The sequence below is a fragment of the Myripristis murdjan genome, chromosome 24 (assembly GCF_902150065.1).
Source record: "Myripristis murdjan chromosome 24, fMyrMur1.1, whole genome shotgun sequence".
Lineage (NCBI taxonomy): Eukaryota > Metazoa > Chordata > Actinopteri > Holocentriformes > Holocentridae > Myripristis > Myripristis murdjan.
In genome coordinates, this window is record NC_044003.1 from 26,938,958 (window position 1) to 26,950,117 (window position 11,160).

Genomic DNA, 11,160 nt, shown 5'->3' on the forward strand with positions numbered 1-11,160 from the left:
ATACGTGCTGACAGAAATACTTTTGTGCTTCCAGGATAAAAAATCTTCCTAGACGGAGGCTCTGAGGCTGCTTTCCCTTTGTATTGGGAGTTAGCAACGTCCAAATCAGCTTCTGAGGCAGTGAAGGAAAGTAATTGGCATTAACAGCCTGATAACTTCAAGCAGCTCAATGATCTTAAAATCAAAACAGTAAGATCAGAATTATAGTAACAATAACAGTAAATTATAGCTGCTGCGCAGCGATGGGTCGGGTCTGGGCATTTTTAGGCAATTCTAAGCAACAAGCAGAAGAATATGAAGATGTTTAGGAATTTAGCAACACAATCTGCCTTTTGCATCAGCTGAGGATTGAATTCACAACATCTGAGACTAAGGATCAATTTCTATTTCACTGAGCTAATTAGTCAATGACAATTCATGTGTAGCTTCACAAATTGACTAAGCCAGTCATTGTAAAAGAAAAATACACTTATCAAGACAAAATATGAAAATACACATTGCAACTAGACACCCTGGAGATGTTGGTAATATATTAACAGAGAAAAAAGAGGAAAATCCGCACACTGAATTGGAGCTCCCAATTAACATTATTGACTAAAAGAACAACGTTTCGACCCAAATGGTCTTCCTCAGTCAACTATAGAGTAATTACATGGCAGGTGGCAGGTGTGTATGTAGGCTGAGAGCCTGGTGACATCACAGTTCCGTCATCTGTCAATCAAACCAGCAGGCTTCAAGTGAGCCATAAATGGGCATATATAGGATAATCTTACTCCTATATTTAGTATGCACAGAGGTCAATAAATACAATATACACAATAAATGCAAACAATTCAATGTGCGCGATGTGCAGATTATTATAGGGAAACATACAAAGACATGGGATCGCAGTTTTTAAAAAATATAATCAACACTGGAGATTAAAGACACCAAATACCAGTTCACAAGAAGGGCTTAATGTCAAAATCCTTGTTAAGGCCCTCAGGTGACATGGTATTGAGAAAGTAAATCCAGTAGGCCTCCCTTTGAAGGAGTTTTCTTTCTATGTCACCACCTCTGCGCTGTCTCTCAATCCTCAGTGCACTAACACTGTGGCCTGCTTTTTTAAAGTGGGCTGCAACAGGACTGCGCTCGTTGCCTGATCTAATCTTGCTCCTATGTTCACTAATCCTGGTGCGTAGTTCCCTGGATGTTTTCCCAATATAAGCGAGGCCGCATGGGCAACGGATCATGTAAATCACATGCGTGGTACTGCATGTAATAGCCCCCCAAATAGAAATGTTGCCATCTGTATGCGGATGGGTAAAAGTCTTGCATCTCTGCGTGTAGACACATTGGGAGCAGCCCCCACATTTGTAGTTACCATCCAGTAAGTTAAGGGGTTTTGGTGTATTTTGGGGGTTGATGTCAGATCTAACCAAGCTATCCCTGATGTTGGGTTAGGGTGCTGGGACGTTTAAACACCAGTTTGGGTGGCTCAGTGAATACATTTTTGAGTCTAGGGTCTGAATTTACAATGTGCCAGTGTTTTTGAATCATCTCCCTGAACGTAGCACCCAGGGGGGAGTATCTAACACAACACATCGTAGAGTTGCAAGTGGGTGCCTTATTTCTAGGCTGGAGGCACTCTTCTTGTGTCACCTTGTCATAGCGCCCTCTGGCTGCAGCAACCCACTCCTGTCTGTAACCCCTATTGAGGAACCTGTTAGAAAGGTCTGAAGCCTGTGCTGCATATGTGCTATCATCACTGCATACCCTGCAAATCCTATGAAATTGGCTGATAGGCAGGCTTTTGATTAGTGGTTGGGGGTGAAAACTGTCCCCTCTTAACATGGTGTTTCGATCTGTTGGTTTGCAAAAGAGATCTGTGTGTAAACGGTCCCCACCCTTTCATACCAGAACATCTAAAAAACTGATGCTTTCCCGGTCAAACTCAAGTGTAAAACGCAGGTGATCAATACGTGAATTCAGGTATTGAAACCGATTCAGCTCTTCCACAGTGCAGTCAGCAATAATAAAGATAATAAAGCTGAAATGACAAACATGCCCAATTGCCCATCAGGCAGGCTAGGCTACGCACCAAAGTGCTAAACGTCAGAGAACACCTCTTTTTCATAACACCTGCAATAGCCTAAATCGATTAAACATGCCAGGTTACTCAATTGAAGTTGTATTTTCACCCATTTTGATTGCCACGATGCAGATGAAAAAACAAACTAATGTTAATGTTCCTGTAGTAGCTAGCCAGCTAACGACATTAACGGTAGCTAGCGTCAAGCTGTCAACTTTCCAGTATTTTGCTAGCAAATTGAGATAGATACGTGTATGTAGGCAGCGGTTTGCAACCAAAATGATAGAAATAAGGTATATTATTAAAGGACACACTAGGGGACCAACATTTTAAAGATTTTAATTGAAGGGCTTGGGCATGCGGTGCATTTATAGCTTATTATGACTGCTCGCCCCTGCCATAACCCCTTAACTTACCGGATGGTAACTACAAATGTGGGGGCTGCTCCCAATGTGTCTACACACAGAGATGCAAGACTTTTATCCATCCGCATACAGGTGGCAACATTTCTATTCGGGGGGTTATTACATGCAGTACCACGCATGTGATTTACATGATCCGTTGCCCATGCGGCCTCGCTTATATTGGGAAAACATCCAGGGAACTACGCACCAGGATTAGTGAACATAGGAGCAAGATTAGATCAGGCAACGAGCGCAGTCCTGTTGCAGCCCACTTTAAAAAAAGCATTTACTTTCTCAATACCATGTCATTTGAGGGCCTTAACGAGGATTTTGACATTAAGCCCTTCTTGTGAACTGGTATTTGGTGTCTTTAATCTCCAGTGTTGATTATATTTTTTAAAAACTGTGATCCCATGTCTTTGTATGTTTCCCTATAATAATCTGCACATCGCGCACATTGTATTGTTTGCATTTATTGTGTATATTGTATTTATTGACCTCTGTGCATACTAAATATAGGAGTAAGATTATCCTATATATGCCCATTTATGGCTCACTTGAAGCCTGCTGGTTTGATTGACAGATGACGGAACTGTGATGTCACCAGGCTCTCAGCCTACATACACACCTGCCACCTGCCATGTAATTACTCTATAGTTGCCTGAGGAAGACCGTTTGGGTTAAAATGTTTTTTTAGTCAGTAAAGTTGATTGGAAGCTCCAATTCAGTGTGTGGATTTTCCCCTTTTTTCTCTGTTTGGATCTTCTGATCATCCGGCTCCTGGCCTAAAACAGGATTGGATGTGTGCAAAACTACTCTGTCTTCTGTAATATGTTAACACACATTTTAATTTATACTATAGGTCAATGGTTGAAGTGATCAGAGACTTAAATATTCACAAATAAAATGAAGAACAAGATGAAAGAGGAATAACATACAAATGTTGAGCAATTATGAAGAGAAACTCTACATAGAGGCTAAGTGGCTAAGCTAAATGGAGAAGTGTGCAGAAATGGCAGTTTGAGCAGCAATAGTCGAAAGAGTATTAAGAGAAGGCAAATACATGAGAGTCCATCAGTAGAATTGTCTGTACCATAATTATTCAAATTGTCCGTTGCTAATCCACACAACACACTACCTAACCTACGTTATCACTAAATTAACATGTCCACTCTACATCAACCAGGTGTTCTGAAATAGTTGAGCTATGTGCAAAGTGAGAACCAAAAGTAAAGTATTCACACTGGACCTTTGTGCAAAGTTTGGTTTATTTTCATGAAGGCAGATTTTCTAGCAGAAAAAAGACTTGAAGACACTGCTCAGTGATCAGTCACACTCAGGCAATTTGGAGCACATGATTAAGATGTTCACATTACAATGTGGATTCTGCACCAGTTGAGGCTCGGACCTGTAACCTCTGGAACCAAAGACAGTCGTTTACTGCTCCGAGCTAATTGGCAAGTAGCAACTCAATAGCAGCTTGACAAACTGACTAAGCCATTCACTGTTGTGCAGGAAAGCAACCATCTGTGCATGCAAAGCCAGATTTGAAACCACTGTAAAAACTTCAGTTATTAAGACAAAAATCTAAAAATGCACATATTGCATCTAGACAACATGGAGATGTTGGTAATTTGTTTTTAACAACGATTGACTGGCTCCATACGTGAAAAACTGATGTTTAAAAACACCATTTTTACATTGACTCCAATCGTTCACATCAGAGCAAAATTCAAAATGATGTAAAAAATTCAGTTTTTGAGATAAAATTCTGAAATTTGCCACACATCATCGACCATGACTCCAGAATTTTGTAAAATTTTCTTCATGAACATTGAACATTTATTTAGCAAGAATTTGCAGGTACATGCTTACAGTAGCATTTAAAGTCAAACATTTTAATGCACTGTAGGCTTAATTTTTGATCAATCAAAAATCTGTGAACATTGTTTGTGTAAACAGTCTGAAGATGCTCTGTATCAAATTTGGTGACATTTGAGCAAAAATTGTGGGAGGAGATAGTTTTAAGAAGTTTGTAGTTTTTGTAAAAAACAGAGTGATGGGCTTAATATTTTTCAATAGGTTTAAATGTACAAACGTTAAACGAGGTTACGATTTGATGAAAGTTGTGAAGTTGTAGCACATATGGTTGATTTGTTATGAATTTTCAAAGTTTAGAACTTTAGAGGCTTGCTATAGCGCCACCATCAGGACTATTGGCTTGAGTTTGCAGCTGAGGTAATCTGGCATGGGACTAGACCTTTGTGCAAAATTTGGTAAGTTTTCACCCATGGGAAGTATGATTTCCTTGAAAGAAAGAAAGAAAGAAAGAATACCTAGGAATACAATAGTGTCCTGGCAGCTTAGCTGCCCAGACCCTAATTATGACAGGCAAACAACCCTATCCCACACATGATGGAGATTTTAGTGTTTCTAGTTGTGTAACATCAGAGCAAGACTTATAAATTTTTATCTATTGGCACAATCAGATTTTTATGTACCAACTGAATTTCAATTATCTAATAATTAAAAAATTGCACCCTTGTAATATTCTGTGCATTCTGAAATGTGCATTAGGATCACAATCAGTGTTCCAAAGAAACTGGATACATTAGTTGTTCTAACATCTTTATGTTGAGTTATGTTCTAGACAAAAGGACCATGCTGACTGTTCAAGTAAACACAAAGGACAAATGAAAAGAAATGTTTTCACCAAAAATATATATAAATTATATTGAAACTGCGATCGCAATAAACATTAGCAGGAGTTGAAAATCCAAGGTAACAATGTTCAGTGTAAACTTTATATTTCAGTCGCTGACATATTGAGAATTACATTGCAGCTTCATGGATTTTCAGAAACCATCATATTTCCTATTCTCTTGAACAAAATAAAAATGACCAACAATTGAGAAAAAAAAAGTCAGTCAAAAATTAAACAATATTGTATTACAGAAATTAAACCACTAAAAAGTTTTCTTCTATACGGAATGGACAGTCCAGTCAATATATTGATATACAACTGGCAAATAATAAAAAAATACATTTTCTACAGTGGCCCAGAGAGCACAGCTGGAACTCAATTTGCTTGTCCCAAAGACAACGCAACATCCATCTTTTGCTGTACTTGTTTTAAAGCTTTAAGGCGTTTCTAGAGAGTTTCAGTTTTAGTAAGGCCACCACCTCATCGTGTGTCATGTACCATGTAAAGTCAAGCCTTTAACGTCCACTGACCATCAACTGCCTCTGATATGATCCATTTGAAAATATTAAGGATCCTCTTCTTGCTTAATTTCCACTTTCATGTCTGGCTGTGATGCATCTCCATAGTGCCAACCAGACTCTCCTCGGTCATCACTGGTCAATTTCCTCTCAGTTTCTTGAAACATGGTTTTAATATCATATCCATTTAGTCCTGGTGGTGCATCTGGGGCCAGATGTTTCTGGTCTTCATTGTTAAAATCTGCTTCATCAAAGGTGTAATATGGATCATATTTTTCTTCTTTAATCTCTCTGTTAAATGATCCATCTAGAGGGGCTTCCTCATCCTCGGTTTTAATGGGGTCTGCATAAATCAAACTAGTGAGGTCTGCTGAAGACAGGGTGCCCTTATCCACTTTATCACATTCACTGTCTGGTTTCTCAAGAGAAAGAGAAAGCTTTTTCTTCTTCTTTGTTTTACTGGCAGATTTCCTTGGGGCTTGGCGACAGAAAACAAAAGGTAACTTAAAAACTTTCTCTGCTGCCCCCTGATTTCTTTGATAAGCTCTCACCATGGTTTTGATCTTACTTGCAATAGCCAAGGAAAATTCCCAGCGTCTGTGATTTTGTGAGCTGAGGTCAAAATTATAGTCAAAGATCTCATACAGTACAGATGGCATATATCCCCCAACTCTCCTGACTGCATATTTATAGATCTCACATACCACAGCCCTCGTCAATAACTTCAAATCCAGCTTTGCTTTGGCTGCTGATTTGGATCTCACATCAAGGTCCAGACCAATTTTGTTGCAAAGAGGAGTGGATACTCCCACTCTGACAACACGTCTATTTGTTCCTTTCGGACACATCTCTTCATTTGTCAAAGAGGAACTCTCCTTCTTTTGTTGCAACGCTAACTTCCGTTTTATTGCCATTTTCTTGAATTCTTGACATTTTGGTGTGAGAGAGGCACTTTTCCACTTATCAGGATCATTAAACTTTCTTTTGCTTCGCTGAAAGGAAAAAACTTTATTGCACCAAGCAACCCATGAATGACTATGTTTCAAGCTGGCAAAGAATTGGTAGAAAGGATTAAACGTTCTGCTGTACATGCCAAGATTGAAATTGTGTTCAAGGATGCTATTGACAATTTCCCCTCTGTTTCCACATATCTGCCTTGCAAAAGAAACCACTTCTTGCATAACCTCATATGTCAATAAATGCAACCCAAGTTTCTCCCTCGGCTGGCCCTCATCCACACACAGGCTCAGGCCGATCTTCTTGCATTTGGGGAAAGAGTTCATTCCTTCTCCAAATGTTGTTGGGAGGGTAGAGGACAGATTCCCTGCAGGTTTTTTTGCTGTATCATGTGCATCACTTAAGACCGTGTAGATCTTGGCATGTGGATTTGGATGGTTTCTGTTTTGATCACATTTTGGGCAAAACACATAGTCTGACAAATCAATAATGCTTAAGTCAGGGAGCTCAAAAACCTTATTCTTTGTACGGGAGGCTTTCACATGTAGGCTTTTGAATTTTAGCACAGTTTGATGTGCAAATGCACGGCGCTCAAGGGCACTCATCAAACCAAGATCAAAGTTATACTCCAGTATCTCTGTAATGAAATACTGGTGGGATGCTAAAATTTCTCCTGTAAAATTGGCAATTTCAACCATCACACCATTTGTTAACAAATCTCTGTCAAGATTTTGTCTCAGGCCACATCCGACATTGAAATCTATGCCGATTTTCTTGCACCTGGAAAAAGAGTAAAATGGACAGTCCTCCAGATGAGTCACTGAAAGGATTTCTTGAGAGCGCCTGGTGCGCAATATCCACAAAGTTTTCTCTTGTTCATTTAATTTCTGCAGGGTCTCAATGCAGCTGTCTAAATGATCTGTGATTTTTGTCTGTGAGGGAACAGTGCTACAAGAATCTGGCGTTGGCTCACTGTCTTCATCTGGTCTTATTGGTGCAGGGTAAAATGTGTGTGGCTGCTTATAGGTTTTTGAACAGCTTGCTAGATTCTTCTGCTCCACTATCCTAGGGATTTGTTCAAGAATGTATCTGGCAGTGTCACTTTCTCCATTTTGCAAATCAAGATCATAGTTGTGATCAAGGACATCAATGATGATCTGCTCAAATGTTCCACATAACATTTTTGCAAAGTTTGTCACTTCAATCATCGCTCCCTTGGTCAAGACATGGAAATCCAGTTTCTTGTGTGTTTGGTGTTTTTTGACATGGAGCTTCAGACCGATTTCCATGCAGTGCGGATAAAGGTCCACTTGTTCCTCTGGAACAGGTGCATTAAAATTTGTAGGAGGCACAGGAGCAACATCATTCACTTCCATTGTAGAAACACTGCTTATTTCAGGATTAACGCTCATACCACAGCTGTAGTGATATGTGGGATTAGTTGTTAATTTGTTAAACTTATCAACAGGAAGTTCAAAAGCTTCTTTTGAGAATCTGACCTCATCTTCACATTGTGTCAACTGTCCTATTCGATGCATAGTTTCACATGCAAAAGCATGTCTCTGCTGTCCACTGATGAATCTCAAATCAAAATTGTACTCGAGAATCTCCATGATGAATTCTTGTTGAGATGAATTCAGTGCTACTGCAAATTTAGCAACTTGATGCAACACACAATTTGTCAGTGACTGAATATTACGTTTCTGTTTAACCCCAGATCCAACATTTAGGTCTAAGCAAATTCTCTTATTTTGGGGGAATCTATTATAAGCCTTTCCTGGCCTGAGGAGGATTTCATTCACACGATGAGTACGCAGCTTCCACATCAATTGTTTTGCTCCTGTTTCCTTCTGTTCCATGGTGTCACTGTCGTCAAGGTCTTTGACATTCGTTGTAGTCTGTGTTTGGCCTTGACCTTCAGATTGTCCTCCATCAGAGCAAGTGGCCAAAGCCTGGCTGTGATCTGGGCTTAAAGACAAACGAATTGATGAGCAGTCAGTGGGGCTGAGGAAAGTCTCCTGTACATCCAGAGATCTCATGTCTGACTCTCTTGATATGTTCAAGCTTGGAGAACCACTCTCATTTTGCATGCTTTCTTGATAACGATTATTTTCTGAGTCTGCAGCATTATCTGACTCCAGGTCAAAGTCTTCTAGTGGACACATGTAAGAATGTACATCACCCAGACTCTGGTCCCACTGTGCAGTTTGAATGGTAGGCACATCAGTCCCATTTGTTTCATTTTCATCTCTGATGGAACCCTCTGAGTCGCTGGAACTGAAAACAAAAGGTAACTCAAAGACTTCCTCTGCTTTGTCCAGATTTCTTTGATAAGACTTCACCATGGTTGTGACTTTCTGTGTAACGGCTAAGGAAAATTCCCAGCACCTGTGATTTTGTGAACTGAGATCAAAGTTATAGTTAAGGATCTCATATAGGACAGATGGGATGTAATCTCCTGCTCTGGTAGCCACATATTGATGTATCTCAAATACTACAGCCCTCGTCAATAACTTCAAATCCAGTTTTGCTTTGGCTGCTGATTTGGATTCCACGTCAAGGTCCAGACCAATTTTCTTGCACAGAGGAAAGCAGTTTCCTTCACTGTCTTGATGATTCTTTGTTGCTCTGACAGTCAGCTCTGCTTTTCTCAAAGAGGAATTCTCCTTCTTTTGTTGCAGAGCCAACTGCCGTTCTTCTGTTGTTTTCTTCCATTCCTGACATTTCTGCATAAAACAAGCATTTTTCCACTTTTCAGAAAGTTTTCTTTTGCTTGTGTTAAATGAGAAAACGTCACTCAACCAAGCAAGTCCTTGATCCCTTTTGTTAAATTTTGGGACAAACTTGGAAGGATAGATCCCTCTAATGTGTATGCAAAGATTGAAATTGTGTTCAAGGATATCATTGACAATTTGCCATTTGATTCCAGACAATTTCAGTGCAAAAGAGGCCACTTCTCTCAAAACCCCATGTGTCAATAAATGCAACCCAAGTTTCTCCCGTGGCTGGTCCTCATCCACACACAGGCTCAGGCCAATATTCTTGCATTTGGGGAAAGGGTTCATTCCTGCTCCCTCTGTTCTTGGGAGGGTTGAGGACAGACTCCAGGTACGTCTTTGTGCAGTGTCCATCTTGGCATGTGGACTTGGATGATGCATGACATCAGATTGAGATTCATCCATTCCATGAAGTTTAAGATTTCTCTGTTGATCACATTTTGGGCAATACACAGCTTTTACATAGTCTGACAAATCAATACAGCTTAGGTCAGTGAGCTTAAAAACCTTATTTTTCATGGAGTATTTTTTTTTTGGTCCGCAATTGACTTTAAGTGTTGCCATAGTTTGGTGTGCAAAGGCATGACGTTCAAGGTCACTTTTTAAACCAAGATCAAAATTGTACTCTAGTATCTCTCGGACGAAATGCCTTTGGGATTCTTGCACTGCTGTTGCAAAATTGGCAATTTCCACCATTACACCATTTGTCAGTAATTTTGGGTCAAGATTTTGTTTCATGCCACATCCGACATTGAAATCTATGCCGATTTGCTTGCACCTGGAAAAAGAGTAAAATGGGCAGTCCTCCAGATGAGGCACTGAAAGGATTTCCTGAGAGCGCCTGTTGCGCAATGTCCACAAAGTTTTCTCTTGTTCATTTAATTCCTGCTGGGTCTCAGTGCAGCTGTTTAAATGATCTGTGATTTTTGTCTGTGAAGAAACTGTGCTACCTGAATCTGACGTGGGCTCACTGTGTTCATTTGGTCTCATCAGCAGTGGGAAATATTTTTTTGGATAGTTTTTTACAAATGTTGTTAGATTCTTATGATCCATCAAAACAGGAATTTGTGCAAGAATGTATCTGGCAGTATCACTTTCTCCATTTTGCAAATCAAGATCATAGTTGTGATCAAGGACATCAATGATAATCTGCTCAAATGTTCCACATAACATTTTTGCAAAGTTTGTCACTTCAGTCATCGCTCCTTTGGTCAAGACATGGAAATCCAGTTTCTTGTGTGTTTGGTGTTTTTTGACATGCAGCTTCAGACCGATTTCCATGCAGTGCAGATAAAGGTCCGTTTGTTGCTGTGGAACAAGTGTATTACAATTTGTAGGAGGCACAGGAGCAACAGCATTCACTTCCATTGTAGAAACACTGCTTATTTCAGGATTAACACTCATACCGCAGCTGTAGTGATATTTGGGATTAGTTAATTTAAGATTATCAACAGGAAGTTCAAAAGCTTCTTTTGACAATTTGACCTCATCTTCACATTGTGTCAGCTGTCTTACTCGATGCATAGTTTCACATGCAAAAGCATGCCTCTGCTGTCCACTGATGAATCTCAAATCAAAATTGTACTCAAGAATCTCCATGATGAATTCTTGTAGGGATGAATTCATTGCTACTGCAAATTTACAAACTTCAAGCAACACAAAATTTGTCAGTGACTGAGCATCAAGCTTCTGTTTAACCCCAGATCCAACACTGAAGTCTAAGCCAAGT